This window comes from Salvelinus sp. IW2-2015, unplaced genomic scaffold (genome assembly GCF_002910315.2).
Source record: "Salvelinus sp. IW2-2015 unplaced genomic scaffold, ASM291031v2 Un_scaffold659, whole genome shotgun sequence".
NCBI classification, from domain to species: domain Eukaryota; kingdom Metazoa; phylum Chordata; class Actinopteri; order Salmoniformes; family Salmonidae; genus Salvelinus; species Salvelinus sp. IW2-2015.
Genome location: NW_019942591.1, coordinates 337,268 through 345,107, shown reverse-complemented (window position 1 = coordinate 345,107; position 7,840 = coordinate 337,268). Strand labels below are relative to the sequence as shown.

The 7,840-nt window shown below is 43.6% G+C and overlaps 1 pseudogene; it reads right to left on the bottom strand.

Annotated features, from left to right (window-relative positions):
* Positions 1-1,747: 1,747 nt before the first annotated feature.
* Positions 1,748-5,632, bottom strand: LOC112068723 (neurogenic differentiation factor 2-like; annotated as a pseudogene).
* Between the last annotated feature and the right edge of the window lie 2,208 nt (positions 5,633-7,840).

The window sequence follows — 7,840 nt, the reverse complement described above, 5'->3', positions numbered from 1 at the left end:
AGGCCGTTTCCCAATCTGTCCAGATCCTGCTGTTCAACTCATTAGAGTCCATTGCAGGGCTTCTTTGTTGACACGTTTGTCTTTGTAATATGTTAGTTGTGTTCCGGAAAGATGGTGTTGGCCTGTTGAATAGATACTATAATTCCCGTTTTGCCTCTATGCATAATCATTAGGAATGTTAGCATCTCCCACAGTGGAAGTCTTTCGAGTATGGTTTTCGAACTCATTCTGCAACACTTTTTTTGTGGGCTTAATTGAAGAATGTGATTTACTGCAACATATTGCCATAGCTTATAACACTGCTATATTAAACCTTTGTATATAGCCCGCCGAACCTGTTAGAGTCACATGTCAAGTGATGCTACTTCTTGTAATAGCATAACGCACTTCCCGAAAGCAGAGCGATATGGGGATGTTTGATATTGAACCCATCCCTTTTCAGGCCACAGTGAATCATCTTTTCATAGAGCATTTCCAATGATAAGAATAATCACAGGAAGAATATAATACAGTCCTTACGTAGTTGATTATTATGCTGATCATTTAACCAGCTAGCCAGACGATACTTTTTTTAACATTATGTAATGGTTCTCAATTTCAACGAGAAAGGACAACGTTTACAGAATAACAACTTGGATATAGGTTTCAAATGAAATGATGTAGCACAATTTCATGTATTATCGTTTTATTTTACCACACACACACACACTGTTTAAATACAAAGTTTTAACTTTCACTTTCAATGAAAAATGCAACACATGTTGACGACTCTGGGGACCCTTAGTGGAAATATTTGCATTGATTAGTCAGTATAGACAAAATTATGCATGAAATAAAACGGTTTGTAAATAATAATAACAATAATCATCCTGTTATTTCAGTGCAATATATCGACCGACCTTCTGATATAACTTCGACTATTTAGAAATTGAGTGCTAAATCCTGGCCCTTACACTTTTAGAAATAGGCCCATTCAACAAGTCAATGTGCTCGATGGATTAGAAAGTTACTTGACTTGCCATATTTATTCCTGTGGCATGACATGAAATATTGTGTTTAGCATATTTTATTGTCGGCCTATCCCATTCTCCGTTCAGTCACTGACAGGATTGTAGATGTATAAAGGCCAGTAGATGTATAAAGGCTTACATTAAACCATTTTCGATTGCATTTGAATGACATCTCAAATTTAGTGCAAACGTGCAAATCCATTAAAGGTAGCCTAATCTAATGAACGTAAACACTATCGAATCGTTTACATTAGAACGACTTGAGCCCATATCTGCTTCTTTAGAATCATTCATTTAAAATGTTGGCTTTAGCCTTATAGGCCTACTCTGCCAAATATTGTTTGCTTTTCCTTTGCTTTTCCTTATCCATTGGTGGTATTCTAGGGATCGAAAATTGTATTCTCTGTGTCATTATGGTGACTTGAATCCATGTCCCTCAATAGAAAAAATAGACGTCAAGCAATTCCCCCCGTGTGTGTTATGGCAAGTCAGAATAGGGGCCGAGAAGCAATGAAATGATATTGTTGAGAAGTATTAAATTAATGATTTAATGTATACTATTTTAGATATAGCCTATAGTTGGTCCTTGTATACTCGTTTGGCGTAGGCTATTTCTTGCATAGATGTGAAATATGTTTAATTTTCTGACATAGCTGTTGCCAATTGTCGACATTTAAAAATATATATCTTCCTATCTCTGCGACATGCTTGCTTTTAAGTGCACTGCTTGCTTCTTAATTTAATCCTCTATTTTCATATTAGGCTATTATTTCCAAATTAGTTACAGCATCATCGGTTGTTACAATGTTATAAATGCGGCTATGCGGTTGCATTTTAACTCTGTTCATCTAGCAATTTCAATAATAACCCATACGTCAATCACCGTCAAATCTGTACACATTCCATTTCAAATGCAACATTTTCACAGCATCCCATCGTCACAGAATAGAAACAAAATAAATACAATTATATAAAAGGACATAGAAAAACAATAAATAAAACGCTGTTTCCGCAATGATCAGTGTCTGGTGTCATAGTCCTTTGAGACTAAGTTTAAGGGTAGGGGCTGGGGGGTGACCGTGCACGCTCCTTGCCAAAGGTGGGCAACTAATTGATTGTTGATTGCAAGAAGACTCCCACGCATGGCAATATCACTGCCGTTTCAGTTGTGGAAAAACGCATTGAGTTCATCGTATACGGGGACGGGGGCCCTTTCGTGGTGCAGGTGCATGTCGTGGTAAGGCGATACGTTTTCYGAGTGGATGCTGCTCCGCACKCCTGAAGAACCGTATATGTGGCCAGCAGTGGGGCGAGAGCRGGCCAGGCCGGAGTAATGCATAGAGTAATGYTAGCRTTTCTCGGCTACCTCGGGGGACGTAGTGCCCTGGTGCTTKAGAGAAAAGTTGCCATTGATGCACACGGGAGGGGAGATGGGCCCCTCATACTCTGGGCTGTTGTATTCTGGAGATCCACTGCCACCGTACAGRGAYTCGTAGGCTGAGCAGTASCCMTGTGTCCGTAAGGGATGCGAGTTGGAACCAGACTGATACTGAGGGCTGGAGAGGCGGGAGCACTGGTAGGGGTAKGGATGCATGGAGAAGGAGTTGGAGCCGGGATAGCGTCCCCCCTCCGGACACTGCTCCGTTAGGAAGTTTCGGGAGTTGAGCTGCAGACAACCSGCAACCAGGTTGGTCGTGGGTTGGGACAGTCCTTTACACAGCGTCTGCACGTAGGACACAAGATCAGGCTTCTTCCCGGAGCGCAGGATCTCAGAGAGGGCCCAGATATAGTTCTTGGCCAAACGGAGAGTCTCYATTTTGGAGAGCTTTTGCGTTTTMGAGTAACAGGGCACGACTTTACGCAGATTGTCGAGCGCAGAGTTCAGYTCGTGCATGCGCGTCCTCTCCCGRGAGTTTGCCTTCTGACGACGCAACTTGGAMCGCTCGATACGCGCAGGTGTCATTTTACGCTTCTTAGGGCCCCGTTTTTTGGGCCCGTCCCCCTCTGCACCGTCCTCTCCTTCGTCCTCATCCGCCTCGTCGTCGTCCTCGTCTTCACCGCCGATCTCAGAATGTGCCCGGCTGCTTCTCAGGTCCGGGACATCCATGTCGTCATCGRCCACGCGGCAGTGATCRTCATCATCCTTGGTCTTCGAGTCCTCGCTCTCGCTGTCCTCTGCCCAGGCCGAATACTTATGCATGTCGGGAAGCAGCGACGGGTCACTGAACAGCCTAGTCAACATTGCGGCACTGAAAGAGATAAAGGAAGTTGTCTGAGGAGTGAGGACATTTCAAATCAGAAAAGGGCTAAAAGAAAAAACAAGAATGTAATGAAATGCATTCAACAACAATGGCATAATACTCAATCAAATTAGGATTAATATCTCTTCGTGATAAAGGCAGAGGACATGAATAGCCTAATAAGACTGAAATGATACGTGTTTGGGAGGAACTATAACAGCATGCCATCAGAAACATTTCAGTGAACACCCGGGTCTATCGCCCAACCGGTCCCCTATTTAATTCCCTGCTGTCGTCCATGTGCCCCCTCCTGCCCTCGCGCAGCGGGTCTCAACAGCACAGGCCACATTATAGATCCCGTGGGGCGCGCTGTGAAGCAACGTACCCCTACTTTCACTCCCCCCCGACGCCCACATACTCCTGGCTACATTCCAGCACTACTCCACCGCACTACCCACCTCCACAGAAAGCATGGCAAGAGGATATGTACAGTGTCTCTACCTCGGTGTTGATCATCGTGTCAGAAGATAACAAAATAATGTGTGTGGATATCGGAAATTATTTGAATTAATAGGCTATCATATTTTTTGTAAAAATGTGACATTGAGATGACTTCTACCACACCTGCAGAGCCGCTGTTGTCTTATAGTCAGCCTTATAGTCTACCAGAGGGCACTATAGGATAACATGGGTTAATATTATCCACAAAGATCCATTTTGATTGGCAATAAATAATTATAATGATAATAATAATAATAATAATAATGTACATTGTTATTATGGCACTCAATAACGATTTAATTTGTAAATATCTTACCCAAACACCAATTAGAATATCATCCAATTATTTTAATCCTAAAATACGAAGTTGATTGAGCCAGGGCCTTTTTGAAAATAGCATCCATTATCCGAAAAGGAGAAACGAGATGGTATTTGAATGTAAATAGCCAGTGCAAAGATATGATAGATGGACAGTTTAAACCATCTCAAACTAGTAACATATTGTCACCCTAAATCACTGTAAATCTCTTGTATCTCTGGTAGGTTGGAGAACTGTGGTTGGGCTACGTGATGTGTGTGGACCCAAAGTCAACCAGGAGCTAATTATCTCGAGGGTGTGCCAGAGGCAAAATCTCGTTTGGAAATTTCAGGCTCAGGAGATTTGCTCAATTAAAAAAAAAAAAAAAACCGTTTAATTAACAGACCATGTAGACTACCTTACAAGAAAAATATTTCACACATAATTCAGTATGCACGACTGAGCGATTCCAAACCCCTTTTAGTTGGAGAGGTTTGCATTTACAGATGGAAATTGCTTGTATCCTTTTAGCAGTCCTTAAAAATATATCAAATATGCATTTCAGAAAACAGATTTGTATTTTTAAATTGCAACAATAAGCTCCTCTTGCATGGCCCGTGCTTGCGTGATTTAGGGGAGCTATCGATGTATTTGGAATGTAACATGTTGAAAGAATAATTCTGGATGATAAAACTACACAAACACAAATAAATAATGTCCGCATTAGCCTACTGTAATTCACTTTCAATAACGCCCCACCCACCCTTTCATTTTCTCCAAGATGAACACCCAGATAAAATCATCGATAAATCTTCTAAGCCATGAGACGCAGAAATAATTAGCTGACAGTGAAGAAGAATTCCGCCTCCCCTCTCCCTCTGTATCTCTCTTTCTATTAAGCTCTCTGTTTCTCATGTTTCCATGTATTTTTCACTAATCAAATGAATGCCTTATACTGTCTGACAATTGAAATTAATTAAATTCAGGAGGAAGATTGTCGCTATTTTCTCGATTGTCCACAGAGATAGGCTGTAGACTAGAGCTTGTCTTTGTGGATAGCTTTTTTCTGAACAAAATAAGCATGGAATATTATATTGCACTCCTAGCCTATAATTAACAGCCATGGAGGTCCGCGCTGTTAAAAGTTGAAGGACAAATGGAGCATAACATCGTGCCAAACGAAGAACCATAGCTACACCATAATCCAAATGTTCAAAAATGGCATTTAGCTGAGTGAATTCAAAACAGACGTTTACAAGGAGGCACAAACATCCACCAAAAAACGGTCACGAATTATCCTTGCATTATTAATCTCGATTTATTAAATTAATTACTTTCCATATTGGGAAGGTCACTCGTCGATTTGTTTACACTCCAACTTACCTCCGCGAGAGCTCTTGAAGGGGTGGAAAGCGCGTGAGTTCAGACCATCTTCTGGGACCGCGAGCAAACGCTCCTATAGGTGCGGCAGGGTGCTCAGTGTGCTATCCGCGCGCGCGCTCTGAGACAGTGTGGCATCGCTACTAGGCAGGGTTACATACCAGCTATGATGCCAGGCCATATGGTTGGCACGTCACTGGCAAGAGCCATCACATGAGAGCCGGTGATTGACATGCGCCCGCATTCGGAGAGATTGTCTTCCCGAGGGAAGAGGGCCCCGCCATCTGTCACTGCGCTCGCGCTCACACAGCCAGAAAAAGAGAGAAACTGAGACGGAGGCAATACGAGTGAAAGAGAGGAAACAGAAAAATGGGCGAACAAAAATGTTTGTTGTAGACAACGGATATTATTGGTGTATTTGCCTTTATTAAAAAACAAAACATTTAACCTAAGGGTTAAGTTAAACGATAGCATGCATAAAACAACGGTGATCAATGAGAGGGGGTTGGGGTGCATTTGCAGACCTGGGAACAGAAGGCGATATTGTTTATCTATTTATGTACCTAATTGAATAGCATTATAGTGATCTATTCAGGAGAAAACAATCAAAACGAATAGCATTGCGCGCAGACTCTACGGGCAGAACGATCAATGACACCCACTCTCAATAAACACGGACAGACAGATAAATATCGGCTATTGAGACCCTATTGATTGTTTGTTATTTACAGGTGCTCGTGAGATGAGATCGGAGATTAGACGTGGGCACAGGTAGGAGGGATGACGAGATTGCTTGAGCGCTGGTGTTTTCAGAGTGAGACGCGGAGGGGCGCCTGCGGGGCGAGCAAGCGCCAGTCCTCCTGCACAGCAACAACGATGGGGCCCAGGTGTGCAACCCCACCAGGGACGGGATAAGGGTGGGGGTCCGTGAGGGAGGGGGGCGGGGGTGGTTGGAGCTGGCATCTGTGCGGTTGCCCAGAGTGGGAGGAGCGTTGGCACACTAACCAAATCAATGGCGTTATAAAGAAGAGTGCTGCAAGCCTGCGAATTCCTGCTCTCCTCTTCCCCACTTCCTGTGTCATCGGTATCCCTGAGTTATCTCTATTCCAAGTTCCAACTCCAATATCTCACCATTAGGCAGGCATTAGTGAAGTTAATCTGGGAAACGAGCTCTGTGACCACCAGGTCCAAGTTGGCATGCATGTGTCTGTCCTTTGGCACAGCAATGACAGACAATTGAGAGGCAGTCAAAGGGACATTTTGAAGCAGGGAAATAGCACCATGGGTTCATGTCCTTGGGCCAGGTTCTCCTCCAACTCCCCAGAGATCCCAGTCAGACAGTCACCAGGGGAGGGTCACCTGCGGGGTCAGCAGTAGTGTGGCAACAGCTGTGGCTATGGGGGTCATGATTCTGCACATTCAGTAATGTGTCCCATCCAGTCCCCGACGGGCTGAGAGAGAGGATGGCATCCTGGCAGCACTCCAAAGGTGGGGGATGGAAGGCATCACGTCAGGCCCTGCTGCCAGCCAAATCGGTGCCCTACCTCAGCAGTACTGGGCACTGGGGAGGCGGGAATGGAGGGCGGTGGGCACGGGTTGCCTTACCCGTGCTTTTCAACAAGTCCCAATCATCCTTCAAATCACCTTGCCAAAACAAATGGCAAATGTCAACAGCATCGTTTTAGCCAATGACAGGCTAAAGGAGACAACAAACATGGCGGCTGTAAACTGGAATTAGAATACTGAGAAGAGTTTATGCAAAATAATGCGCTTGTGTGTGTGTGTGTATGGATTTTGCCAGATCAAATCAAATCAAATCGAATTTTATTGGTCACATACACATGGTTAGCAGATGTTATTGCGAGTGTAGCGAAATGCTTGTGCTTCTAGTTCTGACAGTGCAGCAATATCTAACAAGTAATCTAACAATTCCACAACAACTACCTAATACACACAAATCTAAGTAAAGGAATGGAATAAGAATATATACATATAAATATATGGATGAGCAATGACAGAGCGGCGTAGGCAAGATGCAATACGTGGTATAAAAAACAGTATATACATGTGAGATGAGTAATGCAAGATATGTAAACATTAATAAAGTGGCATTATAAAAGTGACTAGTGTTCCAGTTATTAAAATGGCCAATGATTTCAAGTCTGTATGTAGGCAGCAGCCTCTCTGTGTTAGTGATGGCTGTTTAACAGTCTGATGGCCTTGAGATAGAAGCTGTTTTTCAGTCTCTCGGTCCCAGCTTTGATGCACCTGTACTGACCTCGCCTTCTGGATGGTAGCAGGGTGAACAGGCAGTGGCTTGGGTGGTTGTTGTCCTTGATGATCTTTTTGGCCTTCCTGTGACATTGGGTGCTGTAGGTGTCCTGGAGGGCAGGTAGTTTGCCCCCGGTGAT